Raw genomic sequence first — 23,273 nt, 5'->3', positions numbered from 1 at the left:
TCGCATTGCGAATTCAGGTAATATCACAGGGATTTACTATAAATCCCTTGCAGGGACAGAGCTTGCGATAAAGCTCTGTCCCTGTGGATCCCATCCGCACTCTAGTCGCAGTATTTTCGGAAAAAATACAGCGACTAAGAGCCAGCGCATGCGCCGACCGAGCACCGCTACTACCCCCCACCGATGCTAAGCCCCGCCCCCCGGCGCTAAGCCCCACCCCCCGCGATCGCGGACCCCCGCGACCCCCCCTCCCCCCCCCCGCGACCCCCCCTCCCTTCATTACACTTACCTGCATCCTCCTGGCCTCCGGTGATCTTCTCCGGGCTTCCCGATCAGGTGATCTCCCATACTGCACTGGGGCCCGATCACCTGATGACCGGGCCCCAGTGCACTGTGGGAGACCAGCTGACCGGAGAGGAGCCATCACCGGAGGCCCGATCACCGGTCCCTGGATTCAGGTAAGTGAAAAAAAAAATGTTTAATTTTTTTTTTCTTTTTTTTACAGCAATCAGCTTGCGGTCTACTTAGACCACACAGCTGATTACTGGTACCGGCTCCCGCCTCTGCTCTCCCCGTTAGAGCAGAGTGGGAGCCCGGTAACCGGGGGAGACCCTGGATAACGCCACCTCCAGGTGGCGTTATTATCACAGGGCTTCCCCCGGTATTTTTTTACAATTTATTTTTAGTAACTTGCACACAGATCACATTTCCCATTACAATTATGGGAAATGCGATCTGCTTTACTAAAAATAAGTGATACTGGGGGTTGGAGTAGAATTTTACTAATTCTACTCCAATTGCCCTGTAATAACTACAGGTGAAACTAAAATAATGTGAAAAGGGTGTGAAAACACCCTTTTTCACTTTATTTTAGTAAAAATAATGTTAATAAATAGAGCCCAAAGAGTACACACAATGAAGGAACCATTCTTAAGTCAGCTTTCAGTTCCTCAGTAACTATCTTATGTAGTCCTCAGTGACATCATTACTTCCCAGTGAATAGATAAGCTGCATTCTTGTGAATGTTGGTTTGGCCCACAGAATTCCCAAATCACGCTCCACTGATCATGTAACATTATAATTTATTTACACATGTATATGGGGCCTTTGTCATAAAAGATCACTCTTGTATTCACCAAGTGACTTTTCAGCACCTATACCATTGGGTTATTACTCTTCATACTGAGGATCATTTTGAGCTTGACACATTTGTGCTCTGAATGTACATAGGAAAAATGCACATAACACAGTGTATATACAGTACATGCATATGGTAAGTCAGACGCACCTCAAGATACATCCAGCTAATAAACAATAGCATTTGGGCAAGACATATAACAGGTGTGCAAGTGTCTATACTTACGTCCCATGGTAACATAGAGATGATAGTGTTATCGGTAACATAGTGTTGATAGTGTTAGTACTAACTTAGCATTACCCTATTCATACACTGTATAATAATGTAATGAGGTGACATACACACAAGACAGAATATTATCTTGACACCTACCACGTCACGGTGACCTCATCAGGTGGCTGTATCAGTATTAGGGATGTTAGGGACCCACCTGATGAGGTCACCGTGACCTGGTAGGTGGGCAAACATCTTTGGCCAAACCTGTACTAAGAACCTCAATAGTTTATTATATATAGTTTGATATTTAGTATTCTTAGTGCTTAGAGTGTGCATCCTATTCCCCCCTTTTTTTCTGCATCTCCACTTGGATTTCTGAACACTTTCTTAAATTTATTAATTTTAAAACTTCATTTTCTATCAATTGACAACACTACATTCTCCTCTATCCCACAAGTCCACTGATTGGACATCATCCTCAGCTCCTCCCCCTCTTTCAATCCTTGTATCCAGTCTCCCAACTATGCTGCTCTCATTAACGTAATATCTTTAGGATCAACCCTTTAATCACACGGCACAGCATTCACTCACCTGTGATCTCATCTCTTGCCTGGACTATTGCAATCTCCTCTATGGCCTTCCTCTCAACTGTCTTGCCCTACTTCAGTCCATCCTTAATGCTAATCTCTTATCGCTCTGCATCAACCTCAGTTGTCTGCAAATTGCTACACAGGCTCCCTATCCCCTATAGAATCAACTACAAACTCCTCACCCTTACTATGAAGCCCTCATTCACTTATCTCTTTCTTACCCTAGGAATTATCTGATGCTGCTTGTCACCTCTGGAACACACTCCAAAGCCCACTCAAACTCTCCACCACTCTCTAAAGCTTCAAACACCCAAAAAGTCAAACATTTGTATAATTCTCCTATCCCACTCCCCTCTGCTCCCACCTATGTACTCTCCAACTCAGTATAACCCTTTCTGATGTACACAACTTTCTTTTAGATTGTATGCTCCCATGATCAGGTCTCTTTTTCCTCTTCTCCTCCTATCCAGTTCGGTCTATCCAATGTTCCTATCCAGTTTGGTCTATCCAACGCCCCGGCGATCTTCCAAGATCTCATTAATGACATACTTTGAGAATTCCTGGGGAAATTCTTGGTTGTTTATTTGGATGACATTCTCACCATCAGCATGTTCACCTAGTTCTACAGAAATTGCGTGAGAATCACCTTTATGCGAAGCTAGAAAAGTGTGATTTTGATGTCACTCAAGTTTCCTTTCTAGGCTACGTAATTTCTTCCCAAGGTTCTTCCATGATTCCTGGTAAGGTCGAGGCAATTTCAAAATGGGTTCAGCCAACTACTCTCAAAGCAGTCCAGCCGTTCCTTAGCTTTTCAAACTATTACCGCCGATTTATTAGATCTTTCTCCACCATTGTTGCACCCATTGTCGAGTTGAACAAGAAAGGGGTGGACATCTCAAACTGGTCATCCAAAGTGGTCCAGGACTTCGAAGCCCTGAAGGTTGCATTCACTCCATTTATTCTGGAAGTAGATGCCTCTGAAGTAGAAGCTGGAGCCATTATGTCTCAGAAGGATCCTGCTGATAACAAGTTGCACCCTTATGCCTATTTTTCTCGCAAGTTCACCTCGGCAGAACGCAACTACGATGTGGAAAACTGGGAGTTGCTAGTGATCAAGTGGGCCTTCGAGAACCCCAGACACAGGCTGGAAGGGGCCAAACACCGGATCATGGTTCTTACGTATCACAACAACCTTTCATACATTAAGTCTGCTAAGAGGCTGAATTCTCAGCAAGCACGCTGGGCATTGTTTTTCACCTGGTTCAACTTTCTTATTGCTTTTCATCCTTGGTCGAAAAACAGCAAGGCTGACGCTCTCTCCAGGAGCTTTGAACCTGTGCAGCAGATCTTCAGTACAGATGAACCTATTATTTTGAACTCTTTCTTGCACTGTGCCATCACGAGAAATTTGGCTGAGCTCATTCAGGCCTATCAGTCAAAGACACCTCCGGATAAGCCTTCTAGTCTGCTGTTTGCTCTGGAAAGATTCAGGAAATCGGTCATATTGGATTTTCATGCTCATCGAGCTTTTGGCCACCCGGCCATCAGTAAGACCATGGAGTTTCTTTCCCGTTCATTCTGGTGGCCTTCCTTGTCCAAAGATGTGCATGCATTTGTCCTGGCTTGTGATGTCTGTGCCTGAAACAAAACACCTCAAACAGCTCCTTCAGGTCTACTACCTCTTTCCATTCCTTGGAGACTCTGGACTTACATCACCAAGGACTATCATTGACCTTCTGGTATCTACTCGATGTTCTTTGATCTGGGCAGTGGTGGACCGTTTTAGTAAAATTTGTACTTTATACCATTACCAAAGCTTCCTTCTGCCAAAGAACTCTCCGGTCTGTTTCTCCAGCATATCTTTTGCATACACAGTCTACCAATGGATATCGTGTTGGATCGAGGAACACAATTTGTGGCACAGTTATGGAGAGCTTTCTGTGCTTCCTTGGGCATTGACCTTAGCCTTTCTACCATCTGCAGTCCAATGGACAAACTGAGCGCGTCAACCAGTGTCTGGGCAATATCTACGGTTATGTCTCCAAGTGCCATGATGACTGGGTATCCCATCTACCGTTTGCTGAGTTTGCCTTTAACAACACATGCCATTCTGCATCTTCGGTACCTCCATTTTTTTGTGTCACGGGCCAACATCTGAGAGCAAACTCTTTTGACTCACCAGTCTCATCTTCTGTCTCTCGGCTCCGTCGTATTAGGAGCAAGGTTCTTCAAAGTCTTTGGAATGTATCTCTCCATTCCAAAGAGTCTGCCGACAAACATCTGAGATCATGTAGATTTAAGAAGGGCGACTTGGTTTGGCTTTCTACCAAAAACAATAAGCTTCACCAACCTATGCAGAAGTTGGGTCCCTTGTTCATTGGTCCATTCCACATCATTTCACAGGTGAACCCGGTAGCCTTCAAACTTCAGTTACCCAAATCCCTCCGTATCAATAACACCTTCCACTGTTCATTGCTCAAACTGGTCTTCTTTTCAGCAAAATTCAAACCCAACTTCCCATCCAGGCCTGCTTCTATTGTGGTCCACGGGCAACACGATTTTGTGGTGGAGAAGTTCTTGAACTCTAAGATCTCCAGTTGTCATCTGTAGTTCTTGGTCCACTGGAAGGGCTATGGTCCGGAGGAGCGCTCCTGGATCTGGATTCCTGAAAACTGCTCTGCATGCACCCAGGTTTTCTTTTGAGATTTTCTGGACAAACCACGTTCTAGGGGTTCTTCAACCCCACGTCAAGAAGGGGTACTTTTACAAGTCACGGTCACAACTTGTCTCCCTCAAGCAGTTTGCCTTCCCTGGATGTTGTGGTTCCGGTGTCCTTGGTTTCTAGGCGATTGGCACGCCTCAGGACGTCACATGCTATCCTTAGAACTGCGTGATTGGATGGTCCTCCTGTTTGTACACACTGGCCTTTTGCCGCCTCGCTGATTATATAGTGTTCCTGTGGGCTCCCTTGGCTCGGCTGCATGGTCAGCGTTCTGTTCCTCTTTGTGGTGAAGATTCTGTTTTTTCCCGTTCTGTCTCCGGCTTTCCAGCTTCTCCTACGGCTTCCTAGCCACACCTATACTACCGTGCTGCCATCACCTCTCAAAGCCACAGCACCTACTACCAACTCTCTACCATCGACTTTTGCTGCACCATTGGCACCTTAGCCGCTCCAGCAGCTTCAGTGCTGTCCCCGGATCTTCAGCTTCTTCTACGGCTTCTTAGCCACATCAATACAACTTACTACCAACTTTCTATCATTGGCTTTTGCCACACCATCGCACCAGCAGCCTCCATGCTGTCCCCATCTCTCCAACTTCTCCAACAGCTTCCTAGCCATATCAATACTACCGTGCTGCCATCGACTCCCAAAGCCGCAGCATCTACTACCAACTGTCTACTATTGGCTATTGCCGCACCATCGGCACATTTTCCACACCATCGGCTCCAAAAGTCACTGCATCTACTACTAACTGTCTTTCATCGGCTATTGCAACACCATCAGCATACAAGCCGCACCATCGACACATTTGCCGCACCATCAGCTCCCAGAGCCACAGCATCTATTACCAATTATCTATCATCGACTATTGCCGCACCATCGGCACACAAGCCGCGCCTCTCTCCACTACACCATTGACTCTTCCTGTTCGTACGCTTTCCCTCATCACAGGATTTCAACCAACACTCCTGTAAGCTGCTAATACTCCGAGCAGTAAGTCCAGGTGGCTGCCTAAGTACCGGTGAGCTATTAGTCTCTAAGGGAACAATGGGTGGTTGTTATTAGTGGAAAACCTCGTAGCCTGAGTTCTAGATGGCTTACTAGGAGTAGTCACTGGAATTCATAACAGTATCAGAATAATAAACATCAAAATATCAGAAAAGTTTATAGCTAGCATCCTATCATAGTAAGAACAATAGAACACTTACAAGTAATAAAACGATCACAGACACAATTAACAATGCTTAATACATTAGTAATCAAATATTTCCATAGTGGAAAAGAAAATGCTAATTCAGTTATACACAAACAGTAGTGACTATATGGCAATCCACAGGCTGAGGGCTGAAGGGTTAAGGTTAGGCTGCAGGGGGAGGTTAGGCACTATAGGTAGGGTTAGGGATAGGGATTAGGGACAGCAGAGAAATACTTACTGGAACACCGGAGGATCGGTGCTCTGACCCGGAAGTGATGGTCACATGGCCCCCGGGAACAAAGAAGACGCAGCTGTCAGAAGCAGGTAAGTCACCGCTGGGCCACCAGGACGAAATGTCAACATTCTAACATGTCAACATTTCATCACTGCCTACATGATGACTGCAGACATTCGTATCCTACCCGTTTGTCCAACATACTACAGGTTACAAAGGAATTGCAATAAATAAGTAACGCATCTGGGGCCTGATTCAGTACGGATAGCAATTTCGATCGCAGCTGCAATTACGTACGCAGTCTGACTGCGATGATATGCTAATCCATTGCGATCGCTATGCCATCACAGCACAACATAAGGACACCCACCTTACCTTACACACATCCGTAATACTTAGCAAGACTGCGAAACGATCGGTAACATTGAGTACAATTGGAGCCTCACACTTGCACAAGGTCTGACCTTATTCAGAAATTGCTAACCTACCGGCACGCAGTGAAAACTCAAGCTGCATATGCCATCGCAGTGAATAATGTATGCACGCCCCTGCAACGGCATTCAAACGTACCGCCACGCCTGCATTTCGCCGACCATCCCTATCACCATCCCCAAACGGCACTTCCTGTTAATCACTCTGCGATGGGTCTGCGATGGGTCTGCATAGTCACTGCGATCGCAGTCCCAATCACAGTGACAGGTTCGCACACGCGCACTGTGATACATACTCATGCGTAGAACGCAACAATCGCCCGAGAGAATGCGTAATTGCAGTTGCGATCCAGTCTGAATCAATTTCTGAAAGTCTTTTAATGAAACACATCCTCCCCAGTAACGCTTGAACCAAAGTTTTGTTTGTTTATACATAATGAAGGAACCTGTGGTAGTTTTATTTCTTCAACCTTTTAATTTTAAATGAGGTTTCACTGCAATCATGATTAATTACTACTATTCTTACTAGATACACTTGGAGCCAACATGTGTCAGGGATTATTTACCTTCTTAAAATCGAATTCTAATTGGAACAGGATAAATCACCTCTTTTAGTGATGGGTCCAGAGGACATAACATTGTTCTTCCTCATAATATTTTCACTGGACCAAGCAGAATTGTTAATCTTTGAAATAAATGAAACTTTGTTTCCAAAGTCACCTGATTATTCACATATTTTTTTTTTTTTTAAATCTTATCTAAAAGTAATTGACCTCCATCCATTTGAAGCACTTTATTATATAATATTCATATGGATAATGTTCCTCTTTAAATGATTCTGTGAATGTTCTGCTTGATCCTCAAATGTCAATTTGGGGGCAGGGGGGGTCACAGATGTAAAATGTGCTTGGCAATGGAGCTGTCCAGCATTTGTGGTCTACATGCAAACGTTGCCAGTTTTTACCCTGTATGCAAAATTAAATAAATAAAACTCTTACCGCAACATGGTTTGTTCCAGATACAAAGTCACTTTGTTTTTTGTTCAGGTTTTTTTTTTCCCTGCTCCCAACTCCGTATCAGATGTGGATGTGGAGATGTTGCCCATAGCAACCAATCAGAGTCTACCTATTATTTTCTAGAAGGTGCTAGATAAATTGTAGTGATCTGGTTAGGTATGCAGGTAACAAATTGGAATAACCCCATATAACTATAATAAAGACAACGCAGGGAAAGTTTAGGTAGGTGTATGCTATGATCTTTTAAAGTCAATTAATATAGATATAGGTAGATTGTTAGGAACAAATTGGATTGGGGTGAAGATTAATTTAAATATGATAAGGCTAATATGTTCATAATTGGTACAGATATGTGTTACTAATCTAGGTATATAATAGATTGACATATATAAGGGACACTGCGATGGATTAAATATATTTATATATATATATATATATATATATGTTATGTATATTGTAAAAGATTAGGCAATTCCCCAGATGAGGTTACTAATTGCACCCCTTACATAGTAGTATAGAGCCTTCAGAAGGGGGGCACGTGGACCATGAGAGATAGGTTTAGGCGGGAAGACAGATAGTGGCCCACGGGGACAGGTCAGTAGGCTATAAATCGCAGCACTGCGGCTGTAACAGTTGGCTTCCCGATTCCCCTCCAGAGCTGACTGAGCTGGCTGTCTCTGTGCTGCGCAGTGCTCCAGTGGTGAACGGCGGCAGTGACAGAGGGCCAGCTGCAGTGCAGCCCGTGTGGGCTAAAGTGTCCGGTACCTGAGAACGTGCTGCCGGCGGTGAGCAGTGGCAGTGGTGCCTCAGGAGACTGACGCCAGAGGTCAGTCAGTAAGCCAGACGAGCCATCCTCGGTGAGGCTGGAAAGAGGTGGCTGCTGCGTCAAGCCAATCAGACACAGGGGAGTGTCGGCTGTGGTCAGGGCCGGTGCAAGGTTTCTTGGAACCCTAGGCAATTCTTCAGCCTTACGCCCCTGCCCGCACCCTTGATAGCTACACCAGCCCCTATACAGTGCCCCCAGTAGTGGCCCCCCTATGCAGTGCCCTCAGTAGTGGTCCCCCCTATGCAGTGCCTCCAATATAGTGCCCCTTATACAGTGTCCCTTATACAGTGCCCCAGTAGTAGTCCCCCACCTATGCAGTGTCCCTTATATAATGACCCCAGTAGTAACCCTCCCTATGCAGTGCCCCCCAGTAGTGGTCCCCCCGATGCGGTGCTCCAGTAGTCTCCCCCCAGCAGTGCTCCAGTAGTAATCCCCCCCCCAGTAGCAGCCCTCCCTATGCAGTGCCCCTAGTAGAGGGCTGCTACTAGGGAGGGCTGCTACTGGGGGGATTACTACTGGGGCACAGTGCTCCTAGTAGTCCTCCCAGCAGTGCCCCTAGTAGTATCCCCACAGTGCCCCTAGTAGTACCCTCAACAGTGCCCATAGTAGTACCCCCGTCAGTGCCCCTAGTAGTATCCCCACAGTGCCCCTAGTAGTACCCATAGTAGTACCCCAACAGTGCCCCTAGTAGTACTCCAGCAGTGCCCCCCCCAGACACATGAAAAAAACAAAAACCTCCACTTACCTTAATCCCCGCTCCGGCATGCTCCTCCATCTGGCGTCCTCCCAGGCTGGCCCACTCTGCATGATGGGAGAGACGTCACGGCCCGGCTCCGGCAGTGGGCGCAGCAGCCGATGAGAGTCTGTCTGACTCTCACCGGCTGCTAAAACAAACACACAGCTGCTGGCGCCAGCAGCTGTGTGTTTGTCCCTAGTAGTGTAGTGCGGACGGCACTTATGCCGTCCACACTACCGCCCTGCAGTGGCCGGCGCTCTTAGGCAAATGCCTAAGTTTGCCTAGTGGTAGTGCCGGCCCTGGCTGTGGTAGTGTGAGGAGGACAGTGAATTATATGAGGCTGGTCTGGTAAATAATAGAAACTGCAGTGTGGATTTAGTCAACAGGGCAGAGCCGGCCCTAGCCAAATTATTGCCCTAGGCAAGAATTTGGGTGGTGCCCCCTACCTTGGGATCCTGAAAAGGGATGTGGCCTCACAGAAGGGGCATGGTCTCACTGTGCTTTGGCCCCTTCCTCCATTGTGCTGTGCTCCCATCACCCCTTTCCCAGCACAGATAACAGCACCCCTCACCCAGCATAGATCACTGCACCCAGCACCCCTCTCCCAGCAAAGCACAGGTGACAGCAGCCTTCTCCTAGCACAGCACAGATCACAGCACCCCTCTCCCAGCACAGCACACTTCACCTAGCACAGCACCCTTACCCCTCTCCCAGCACAGGACCCCTTTCCACCACAGAACACAGCACAGCACACCTGTCCCAGCACAGTGCAGACCACAGCACCCAATACAGCACACCACACATCACCCCTCACCCACCCCACCACCCCTCTCCCAGCACAGCACCCATCACTCTGGCCTTCACACAGCATAGCACCCCCTCTCCCAGCACAGTATAGTGTCAGCACCCCTCACCTGACCCAGCACCCCTATACCAGCACAGCACCCCTCTCTCAGCACAGCAGAGAACACAGCACCCATCACCGCTCTACCAGCACATCGCCCAGCAACCCAGCCCTCACCCAGCACAACAACCCCCTCTCCCAGCACAACAACTCCCTCTCCCAGTGGAATCGGTATGAAATACCGCCCCCGCGGCTGTCTGCTCGCAGCGCCCGGCATCCCTTCGATCGGGATGCCGGGCGCCTGTCTCCCGGCGTCAGGGAAATATCAGGTGTCTACATCTAGACGCCCGGCATTTCACCCTCACCGGGATATGACAGTCGGGAAGCCGGCTGCCGGTATTAAGGCAGCCGGCTTCCCGATTGTATACCCTCCCAGCACAGCACGATGGCACCCCTCACCTGAAACAGCACCCCTGTCCCAGCACAGCATCCCCCCACTCAACCAGCAGTCAGGCCCTCACCCAGCAGAGCACCCCCCTCTCCCAGCACAGTGTCAGCACCCACCCTCACCCAGCACCCCTATCCCAGCAGAGCATCCCTCTCCCAGCAGGGAACACCACAGTGCCCCAGCCCTCTCCCAGTTACAGACTTACTTTACTTGAGCGCTGCCTGCAGAGCCACCCAACTCGAGGTACAGCAAGCCATGGACAGCGGACCCGCTTTTCCTGGCTTAGGCTGGCAGGACACATCCTGTGCATGCCACGCCATGGCCGGCCTGGTGCTTTCCACTAGCCGCCATCCAGGTGCCCCACCCCTGCAAACCACCACTGCTGCCCACTCACTGTTTGCTGCTGCCGAGCCTGATTGGAGCTTTCAGCTGAGCTTCGATCGTGGATGCTGTAGAGCAGATGTAGCAGCTGCCAGAGACTCTGCCCAGCCAGCAGCAGGTGCCTCAGCTGTGTTTGCCCCAAGCCTCCACCGGCCCTAGGCGTGCTTGGATGCCCTAGGCATTTGCTTAGTATGCCTAGGGCCAGTTCTGGGACAGGGAGAACGTTGTCCAGGAAGGGGGATTGACACTTCAAACAATACTGTCTTTGCTACAGCTATAGGGAAATAGGGGGTCGTTCAGACCGGCTCGCAAATGGGTCGATGTTACCCCACTGCGCATGCGCACGATGGCGGGAGCTCCGTCGTGCGCATTCGCGAGACCCAGCTAGCGACGGGGTAGCCATCGCTCTGGGTCTCGCACCAAAGGGGGCGTGCTGTCGATGTTGATTGACAGCACACCCCCTTTGGTGGGCGTGCTGGGGGCGTGGCTGCCAGACGGAGGCGTTCCCATGGGAACGCCTACCGTCTGAAGCCGGCCCCTCTGCCATCAGTAGTGATGTCAGTGGGAGTGATTTTGGCTCTGATAGAGCCAAAATCACTCCAGGGCTTGCGGCAGCGAGACCCTGCCACAGGGTCTCCGTCGCAAGCCCGATGGTCGCGATGGTCAAGACCATCGCGACCATCATCATGGACGCTCGCATAAGCTGTGGGTGGTCACCCACAGCTATGCGAGCGTCCAGGAGGACGCTCCATTTTCATGTAGGAGGGCCCTGATTCAGAGCGAGCGCTCTGGTCAGAGCGTCCGGCTCTGAATCAGGCCCATAATATTAACTGTTGCCCAAGTTCATCTAATGTTTGGGAGGCATCAAGACCATCTCTATGTCTCATGACTGTTTATAATTTATATAGATAATTGACCCAGTATGCACCCGTGGATTCATCAAATAGATTAGGAGTATTTAATCTGACCATTTTACCACACATAGGGTCTCATTCAGACCCGCTCGCAAGCGGGTCAATGTTGTGCTCTGCGCACGCACAGCGGCCGCCCTGCGCGTCTGCAAGCCCCGGAGAGAGAGAGAAATGCTCTCGGTCCGGGGCTCACTACAAAAGGGGCTGCTGTCGATGGTGATCGACAGCTCGCCCAGTTTTGTAGGTGTGGCGGGGGGGTGGCTTCAAAACGAAGGCGTTCCCAAATGAACGCCTGCCGTTTGTTGGCGGCCCCACTGACATCACCACTGATGTCAGTGGGAGAGCTTCTGGCTCTATTACAGCCGGAAGCTCTCTGGTGCTTGCGGTAGACGAGACCCTACCACAAGGGTCTCGTCGCTACCCCCGATGGTCGCGATGGTCTTGACCATCGCGACCATCAACCTGGCCGCTCGCTAAAGCTGTGGGTGGTACCCCACAGCCTAGCGAGTGGCCAGGAGACCGGCCCGGAAAATAGATGCGGCCGCCCTCATTCAGAGCGAGCACTCGCATTTTGCGAGCGCCTATGAATGGGGTCCATAATCCTGGAGTGGAGTAGTGGTGGCTAGAGATTACACAAACTGGGGGAGAGAGAGCGTCATAGATCTGGAAGGATCAACATGGATTGTAGGGCAACTCATAGGAGTAATAATTCCCATGTTTTTTCCACACATTGACCACCATCTGGGGAGCTGGATCATCTTATAAAACAGTGACTTTGTGAAGTGAAGTTATTAAATGTGGCAACAGTTACTTTGTTATTCTGACATCCAAAGAGAGTACCATGGAATAATCTTCAACTAAGGATATAAAACCAGCTACTGCAATATGTGATAACAGTCTGTTACCGCAAGTATTCATCTAAACCAACTGGATTAAATAGATAATATCAGACAAGCTCACTTTATTACTGAAACGTCAGCTAATCTATTCTCCTTTCGAACTACATCAAATATCCGTGTACCCTTTCTTCCAAGCTGCCAGAAATACCACCGTTAGTTTATTCACCAGGACCAGGGCCGGATTAAAAATGGGGCGGGTGGAGCTTCAGCTCCAGGCCGCCCATCAAAATAGGCCCTTCATCAGTGCTGTGCTGCTGTAGACAGGAAAAAATGTTTTTCCTGCTTCAGCAGTCTGACAGTGGCAACCTGAGGCCCCACCCCCCCGTCGACCGCGGGCCGAGACCCCCCCACCCCCTTCACGCCCGCGGGGGATCAAAGACAGGCATCTGTTTTTTTACGCTGGCACTATGGAGGCACAGCTTCTCCAGCCCTCCCTTCACCACTTATGCACAGTGAGTGTCCCCGTGTCTGCTCCTCCTCCGTGGCGTGTGACGTCACAACGCATAGGCACACTCCGCGCTGTGAAGAAGCAGGCAGCCCGTGTCAACCTGTCAGCATGAGCAGAAGATCCTGAGCTCCATGAGGACCAGGTGAGTGTCTGATCCACCAGAGAGGCAGGCTCAGTACTCCTGGCTGCTGCTGATCACATGTGTAGCACTATGCAGGCACTGAAAAGATTTTGATAAGTAAATATGCATGTGTGTATATATAATTATATATATATATATATATATATATTATATAATATTTATATATGTATTTGTGAATATATGTAATGTGTATATATACTTATGTATGTATATGTGAATATATGTAATGTGTATATATATATAATGTATATGTGAATATATGTAGTGTGTATGTATCTGTATATGTGAATATATATTTATTATCTAGGAAAAAAACATGCGCACAGTTGTGGAATGTAAAAGATTTTTAAACAAATAATCTGTCAAGTACTCATGGGGGCAGAGGGGGAGAGCGGGTATTAAATACACGGGCCCGGGCTTGCTAGAGGGGCACGATGCCACCCCCCTTTTCCTGTGTGCTGGGCTGCATCGGGAGACCGCCTCCGTGGCTGCTAAGCAGCCACAGTAGTCTCCTATGCTTGTGGGTGGGGGAGCAATCACACTGATCGCGCCCCCCCTGGCTTTGCGCAAGGCAGAGGGGCTCACAGCCCCCCTACCCAGCACTTTTAGAGTAGCAGCTACTGTGTCTTTATGCTAATGCCGCAGCTGATGGGTGTCCTATTGAGATGGCCACCGGCTGTGGTGCGAATCACAAAGAAGCACTATTGGTGGATCATTCAGCCACTGAACCTGCCTATGGCTGGCACAGAATGTCTGTCGGTCCATGGTTGCTGGTGTCAGTGGAACTGCATGTTTTGACGCAGTCCATGACAGCGACACACCTGCTCTCTTAAGCCACTTCCCTAGTCACCGCTCTGAAACGACCATCGAAATTCCGTGGGTATCCATGGTCGAAGGTTGACGGGTAACTATGTCACACCCAATAGCACAGACCACACCCCCACTGGTCACACCCCCTCATCAGTAGTCACACCCCTGCTGTGCTGGTTACACCTCCTGCGGCAGCACACAATAGGCCCTACATAAATTTCAGCTCCAGGCCCATGTGGACCTTAATCTGGTACTGACCAGGACTGCAGATTGAACTATATAGAAAATAAAACTTAACATTGTAATGTTGTGGTGGTTAAACTATAGATAGTAATTACAACTAAAGGGGGATATACATGTTAATGTCATTGAAATACCTGTAACTGGTAAACCTCTGTATGCAAGTGATGCTCTGCGGTATTCACATTGCGAAAGTTGCTTATTATATTTGTATGAATGCAAATACTTAAGTTGTATTGAAGGAATTGAACAATTTGGGGAATCTATACTTTATTGTATACTGTGAACTTACCATTTACGTTGTAGCTGTTATACTTACTAGGTATTCAGAAGGCATTCGGTATGATTTACGCATGGCCGGCAGTTCAAATCCCGGCAACGGCAGCCCGACAGAGGAGGAAATCCTGATCGTCCTAAAGGTAAGTATAAACTAATCTAATTCTACCCCTTAACCCTAACCCTCCTTTAGAGTGCCTAACCCTTACCTTCCCCCTAGTGCCTAACCCTAATCCCCCCTCTAAGTGCCTAAACCTAACCCCCCCTTCCCCGCCACCTAAACCTAAGTCCCCCGGGGAAGTGCCTAACCCTAACATCACCCCGGGGGTGCCTAACCCTCACTCCCCCTAGCCTAATCCTAACCTCCCCCCCGCGGCTGTCCGCGCCCGGTGCACGGCATCACTTCGATCGCTAGATTTAGACACCTGCCATTTAAACATCGCCGGGATTAAGTAGTTTGGAAGCCGGCTGTCGGCATTGCAACGGCCGGCTTCCTGAACGTATACCATCCAGAACATGTGATAAAGTTTCTCTGAAAACTGAAAGTGTGGTAATTGTGTCGATTTACTTTCCCTGATACATCTTAGACACAAGGCGAGAATAGAATTCTGTAAAGAACACAGTATACATTAATAAATTACTACAGTATTATTAATTATTAGGATATTTGGGTTTTCCCAAGCAAACCCATTATACCTAATCATTTACTATTACTGTTAGTTTGGGTGGAGGCACTATAGTTATTTACCTTAAAGAAAACCTGGGTTACACAAGTAATAAGTAATGCATCTGGGGCCTGATTCAGTACGGATCGCAACTGCGATCGCGGCTAAGATTATGCACGCAGACTAACTGCGATAGTATGCTAATCCATTGCGATTGCTATGCCATCACAGCACAACATAAGGACGCCCACCTTACCTTACACACATCCGTAATACTTAGCAAGACTGCGAAACCATCGGTAACATCGAGTACAATCGGAGCCACACGTACAAGGTCAGACCTTACTCAGAGATGCTAACCTACCAGTACGCAGTGAGAGCTGGAGCTGCATATGGCATCGTAGTGGATAATTTATACACGCCACTGCAACAGCGTTCAAACAAACTGGGCCAACTATCACGCTCAGCGGCTCTCTCAAATGTCGTCAGATACGACTCCATGTCATCAGCCATAGTCATTTTTTGGAGAATGTAACTAGCTCGTATAGAGTTGGAGCTGGTTGGGAGAGTCGAGGAAGCATTTCTAGGCCAGGCTACAAGATGCTGCACCACCTCTTTCAAGGACTCACGGTCTAGGTGCTGTTGCCTCCGTATCTCCTCGACCTCCAGTTGCTGTTGCCTTGTGGCTTCCTGCTGAACCTGGATGGCTTCCTGCTGCACTGATGTATCCTGTAGCAAGGCCTTAATTACGTCTTCCATGTTATCAGGTTTTGCAGGTAACTTTGTAGCCGCTTTTACCCAGATCATATATCAGCACTGTTTTCCAAAAAGGAGCGTCTGTCCTTTTAACTGTAACAGTTTCCATGACTGTGCAGACAAAATACCACTTGGACTTGCCTTTGTATGTAGTGGCGTAACTAGGGTATTTGGAGCCCAGGGCAAATTTGAAAAGGGAGGCCCCTCCCGATGTGCGCGCGCCTAAGGTGCGCGCAACAAAAAATGGGCGTGGTCACTTAAAAATGGGGTGTGTCAACATGACACACCCCTTTATTTTCACACTAAACATTCCTATCCATATGCACCTTAACCCCAGTAGTACCCCTTATACAGTACCCCCAGTATGCAGTTGTGGTCCCTCTTATGCAGGCCCATAGTAGTGCCCCTTATACAGTATCCCCAGTAGTGGTCCCCCTTATACAGCCCCCAATTAGTTCCCTTTACTCAGTACCCCCAGTAGTGGCCCCACCAATTGCAGTGCCCCATGTAGTGTTCCCCCTTATGCAGTGCCCCCAGTAGCAGTCCCTACAATGCAGTGCGCCCAGTAGCGGTATCCCCTTATTCAGTGCCCTTTATATGGTGCCCCCAGTAGTAGTCCCCCCCCCTATGCAGTGCCCTTTATATAGTGCCCCCAGCAGTAGTCCCCCCTCATGCAGTTTTCCCAGTAGTGGCCCCCCTTATGCAGGCACCCAGTAGTGATCCCCCCTATCCAGTGCCCCCTGTAGTGGCCCTTCCTATTATTGCCCCCAGTAGTGGTCCCCCGAGTGCAGTGTCCAGTGGTAGTTCCTCCCCCAAGTAGTAGTCCCCAGTAGAGGTTCCCCCTCCCAATTAAGTGCCCCCAGTAGTAGCCCCCCCAGTAGAGGTCCTCCCAATAATGGTGCCCCCAGTAGTAGCCACCCCTCCTCCATTGTGCCCCCACCCCCAGTAGAGGTCCCCCCAGTAGTAGCCACCCCCCTCCCCCGTTGTGCCCCCAGTAGTGCATATAGGTTAAAAAAATAGTCCTCCCGGGCTGGCGCGCTCAGCATTATGGGACAGACGTCATGACGTCTGTCCCATTACCCACTGCAGGAGCCGGTCTTATGCACAGCCTGAGCCCGCCTCCTAGCGCTATTGGGCAAGCGCTCAGGGGGAGGGAACGGGCTCAGGTGTGCAGCACAGGACCGGCGCTGGAAGCTTAGCGCCGATCCTGTGTAAATGTGTAGCGCTGACCGCGCTCATTGCGGTCGGCGCTACACTGGCTAACTAGGGCGGGCGGGCGGGCCGGTGGTCCAACGGCGCCCAGGGCACGCACCCCGCTCACCCTGCCCTAGTTACGCCACTGTTTGTATGTGAGGCACCACAACTCCCAGAATGTCTACACTCTCTGCAAAGTATCGCTCCTGCAACTTTACTCTGGGCTGTATCTGTAGTCTGGCTTTTTTCCAGACAAACACTGACCTGCTTTCTGTAGGTTTCTCAGGGCTGCTGCTCCTCTCACTATGGGCCTGATTCAGAGCTGAACGCTCTGACCAGAGCGCTCGCTCTGAATCAGGGCCCTCCTACCTGTTTTTGGAGCGTCCTCATGAACGCTCGCATAGCTGTGGGTTACCACCCACAGCTTATGCGAGCGTCCATGATGATGGTCGCGATGGTCAAAGACCATCGCGACCATTGGGCTTACAACGAGACCCTGCGGTAGGGTCTCGCTGCCGCAAGCCCAGGAGTGATTTTGGCTCTATCAGAGTCATTACTGATGTCAGTGGGGCCGGACTCAGACGGTAGGCGTTCCCATGGAAAAAACCGGGTCTATGCAGACAAGACTGCGGTGTGAGCGGCGCCAACTCGGGAATATCCAGTCAGCTAAATTCTGGGTCTGATCCGGATAGGAACCCTGTTCCAACTCCGGGTCAGACCCGGAATTTTTTGTGGAAAAGGGGTATTATTGTGTTTTTCAAACATGTAGGTACGAAATTTAGGCCAAATATACCTGCCCTCAAACACTATTCAAGTGTTCTTGTCATAATACATATATATGCAATGCATATATATATATATATATATATTAGGGATGTGCAGGCTCGGTTCTACTCGGTTCCGTTCGTTTTTTTTTACCGAATCTTATTGGCTATCCAAAACTCGTGACAGCTGAAACCCAATAAGATTCGGGAAAAAAAACCGAACGGAACCAAGTAGAACCGAGCCTGCACATCCCTAATATATTATATATATATATATATATGCTCTTTTTCTTTCCCATAGGTAGACGTGGCAACGCTATGCTGGTTATTGTGAAGCTCATACATCGATGTGTCTGAACCAGCTGTTGGACTGCCGTTGTCTTCTTTGTTTGGTCACAGCAAGTGGAAGATCTGTGTACATTTTGTCATGGCAGATGAGGAAGACATTTCTGTGAGATTATGTCAGAGATGTGTGATTGAATTATGTGTTAAACTTGGAAAAAGTGGAAATGAAACTCATGAAATGTTACTTCAAAGAGGGTCATACGTGAGTGACTGATGAAGCGCATTCTGGCAGATGTGACAACGAGTTGAATTGTGCAAGAACACCGTTCGAATGTTGGAGAGGATACCCGATTTCCTGTCATCGATTTTGACATGTGAAGAATCGTGGATTCGTCATTATGATCTGTAATCTGTAATCCAGTGTATGGAAACACGCAAATTCACCTCCACCCAAAAAATTCTGTGTGATTCCTTTGGCGTGTAATGTCATGCTTCTGCTGTTCTTTGAAAAAGAAAAATGTTCAGATCCTGTGGAGTCATCTGATTCTGAATAAATAAATCAGCCTCATTACTTTTCAATCAGCCTTCGTGTATACATACTGTATATAACAGCAGCTCGGTTCTTCCTGCCTGACTCGGATTCCACTTCCTGGCAAAATGTCATCCTCGTGGTGCTGAATTCTCGTGGGTTTTGGATTCTATATATGGCACCTCGGACAGAACTTTGCGCCATTTCCTTGTCAAGCACGCTGCTGTGTGTTGTACTGTAATCTGCTGTATAGGCTGTGCTGTGTCCAGACTCAGTAACAAGGCTATGCTGCTCTTAGTCAATGTGTATAGGGGTGCATGCTGTTGTATGCTGTGCTATACTCTGCTGTATATAGGCTGTGCTGTGTCCAGTCTCACAAGTGGCTGTGCTGCTCTTAGTTAATGGGCCAAATGTAATAGAGTGAGAGCTTAGAAAATGTGAGAGTTTAGCATACTTTTTAAACCCGGTCAATGTAATAGAGTCTGAGAACATGCAAACTCGCATATTTTTAAACTAAAAAAACTCTCAAGATTTAAACTCCCATCCAGATGTTTTCCCATTATGAAGATAAAACTCGACCAATGTTAGAGTTTACTGCTAAACTCTCACATTTTCTAAACTCTAACCCTATTACATTTGGCCCAATGTGTATAGGGGTGCACGCTGCTGTATGCTGTGCTGTATATATGTTGTGTTGTGTCCACCAGTAAAGACGTTCAAGTGCATATATAAACCCTGTGACTCCACTCAGTTTGAATTATATATCCTCTCTCTCTCCTGTCCTGACCAAGCCACTTCCCTATACAACGCCTCCCTTACTTCTGCTATGGACTGAGGGCCTGATTCAGAGCCGCTCGTAAGCGGCCGCTCGTTCGCTCCGAGCGATGTTTGCACAACTGCGCATGTGTATGGGTTGTAATACGCATGAGCAAACCAGTCATTGCGGACGGAAATTGTGTGCTCACAAAATAGCGAATGCCTGCTAATTTGAGTGACAGAATGAGGCGTTTGTGGGTGGTAACAGGGGAAGGTGCTTGAAAACGGGGAGTGGTGATCCGAACGCAGGCGTGCCACACGGTCAAAACGGGCATTTTAAGGGTGTGCACAATTAACAAAGCAGCGTCATCGACCACGTCACTTGGTTCACTTTTAGCCTGAACTGCTCGCATGATTGGGGTAGGAAAATCCAACCACAAGCACTGCGAGCAGTTCATATGCCTTTCGATGTACTCGATTAATCTAATAAATAGCAGAGATGACGTAGGATGCGAGCGGCCAGGGGGCTTTTTTTACAAAATAGCGAGCGCATGTTTCATTCGCTCGTTCAGACATAGAGGCATCAACAGACCACAAAGAGCGAGCGCTCTATTTAAATATCCGGCCCCTTTTTCTGAACGAGCGAGCGCAAATAGCGTCCGGCTCTGAATCAGGCCCTCTGTTGCTCTGGCGATCACTACTCACACTCGCAGATCTACTCCTCAACCCTGGCATTCGAAATGCACCAGATACCTGCAAAAGTGTTCACGAACAGCTCTAAGGCAGATTTTCTCCATTTCAAATTTATGCTCTCATCCTATAGTGCTGCTCTCTCCCTCGCTAAACAGTCATATTTCAAGATCCTCATCTCCTCTCAGTCCTCTAATCCCCAGCGTCTCTTCACCACTTTCAACTCCCTCCTTCGCCCACCCCCTCCTCTTCTCCCCTGCTTGCTCTTTGCCCTTGACTTTACATCTAAAATTGATTCCATATGTCAGGATATCATATCCAACCAGTCCCCCAGCTCTCCACCTCCTCATTTCCCAGATCACCCCTCCCCCCTTGATCCTATCCCTTCCCGTCTCCTACGCTTCCTCTCTCTCTCTCTGCCTGCTCCCATCTTGCCCACCTCATTAACCTCTCCCTCTCATCAAGCACTGTTCCTTCTGCATTCAAGCATGCCCTTGTCTCCCCCATTCTTAAAAAACCTACCATTGATCCTGACCTTCTTTCTAACTACCGACCCATCTCTCTCCTCCCTTTTGCCTCCAAACTCCTTGAGCGGATTGTCTACAAATGCCTTACCACTTTTCTTTCCTCCCACTCCCTCCTTGATCCTTTTCAGTCCGGCTTCCGTTCTCTCCACTCCACTGAAACTGCCCTCACGAAAGTCAGCAACGGCCTCCTTGCTGCCAAATCCAAGGGCCACTACTCTCTTCTCATTCTCCTTGATCTCTCTGCTGCCTTTGACTCTGTGGACCACTCTCTCCTGCTGCATATCCTTCACTCCCTTGGTCTACGTGACACTGCCCTCTCCTGGCTGTCATCCTACCTCTCTGACCGATCTTTCTCAGTTTCCTCTCATGACTCCTCTTCCCCCCCACAGTAGGTGTTCCTCAAGGTTCTGTTCTTGGACCTCTTCTATTCTTCCTCTATACTTCCTCTCTAGGTGAACTCATCAGCTCTTTTGACCTCCATTATCATCTCTTTGCTGATGATACTCAAATCTACATTTCCTCCCCTGATCTCTCCCCCTCTCTTCTGACTCGTATCTCCAACTGTCTCTCTGCCATCTCTTCCTGGATGTCCCAGCGATTTCTTAAACTTAATATGTCTAAGACAGAGCTGATCGTCTTCCCACCCTCCCACATAACCTCACTTCCCACTATTTCTTTATCAATTGATGGCATAACTATCTCATCTAGCCCCAAAGTGCGCTGTCTTGGAGTTATCCTGGACTCACCCTCTCCTTCAAACCACATATCCAGAACCTTTCACAGTCCTGTCGTTTCCATCTCAAAAATATTTCTAAGATCAGACCCTATCTCACCGAGGATGCTACAAAAAACCCTCATACACTCACTGGTCATCTCCAGATTGGACTACTGTAACCTCCTCCTATCTGGCCTCCCCAAATCCCATCTCTCTCCTCTCCAGTCTATCCTTAATGCTGCTGCACAGCTTATCTTCCTCTCCAAACGCTCTACATCTGCCTCCCCTCTCCTACAAGCCCTCCACTGGCTCCCCTTCCCTTTTAGAACCCAATTTAAGGTTCTCACGCTCACTTACAAAGCCCTCACCCAATCTTCCCCCATATACATCTCTGATCTCATCTCCCTGCACTCTCCTCTCTGCTCTCTTCGTTCAACTAATGCACGCCGCCTTTCATGCCAGCTGATTACTTCCTCCCACTCCCGCCTCCAAGATTTTGCCAGCACTGCTCCCCACCTCTGGAACTCTCTCCCACTCCCCATCAGACTCTCCACCTCTTTCCAATCCTTCAAACGGGCTCTCAAGACCCATTATTTCATCAAAGCCTTCCAGCTGTCATTCTAACTCCCTGATACATACACCTTCCTCCCCATCTGTGTCACCCCTGTTTGTCTTCCCCTCCCCTTTTAGAATGTAAGCTCTTATGAGCAGGGCCCTCTAACCTCTTGCACTTCTCCCTACTTTAGTTTCATCTACTTCTTACTCACCACTAGGGCACCTAACACTTGGTTGCTTATGCTCTGTTGCTTATCTGGGTGTTATGGTCACTAATGTAGCAATATATATTATCCATGTCCTGGTCCTGTATTGTATTGTTCTGTAAGTCGCTTGTCTACAACTTGTTTATGTGCTTTGTAAGGCGCTGTGGAACATTTGTGGCACCATATAAATAAATGATAATAATAATAATAATAATAATAATAATAATAATAATAATAATAATAATTGAGCTGCGAATTAAAAAATAAATTAAATTCTATTGTTTGTACAATTTAATGCGCTTTACCCTAGTGCGCTTTGTTCACATGCATATATAAGCACTGTGACTCCATGCAGTTTGAATTGAGCTGCGACATCAAAATAAAAATATATATTTTTTTAAATTATATTATTTGTACTGTTTGAAGCGCTTTACCCTGAGGTGCTTTGTTCACTTGCATATATATAAGCCCTGTGGTTGCACACAGTTTGAATAGAGCTGCGACATTTTTTTTTATTCTATTGTTTGTACTGTTTTGTGTGCTTTACCCTAGTGCACTTTGTTCTGGTGTATATATAAGCCACACAGTGATCTGCAAATTGAAATATGGATAGCGTTCAGTTTAGAGAGCAACCAAATACTGTCACTGCAGCTGCTGCCACCAGTCATGATTACATTGCTAGTCCTTCAACGGCATCTACTAAAGCCAATGCTCAAGGGCATAGGTGGTCTAAGTCAGGGCATCTAAAATAAAAAATATATAGTGCTAAAGAATAAACACAACTAATAAAGGGAAAGTGTGGTGCAGAAAAACATAAAATTGCCAACATGCCATTTCCACACACGCAGTGGCAAGGAAAGACTGAGGCCTTGGCCTTTATTTATGAATGGTGGTTCTGCAAGTGTCAGTGAGGCATGCCTCTCATGACAATACAAAACCTTTTCACTCAGAGGGCAACCCGGCGGTTTGATGGCGGGTTCTAAACCCCGGGGGTTTGGTGGTGGTTTTGCAGCAGTTTCTAAATGACAACCCTATTCTATTCTAAAATGTGTTTTGACAGCAGTTTTGCAGCGGTTTTGGCCATAGTAAATCTGCGGATAGCAAAACCACCACCAAACTGCTGGGGT

Source organism: Taudactylus pleione, unplaced genomic scaffold (genome assembly GCF_031769625.1).
Source record: "Taudactylus pleione unplaced genomic scaffold, aTauple2 ptg000438l, whole genome shotgun sequence".
NCBI classification, from domain to species: Eukaryota; Metazoa; Chordata; class Amphibia; order Anura; family Myobatrachidae; genus Taudactylus; species Taudactylus pleione.
This window is presented reverse-complemented; position numbering follows the sequence as displayed.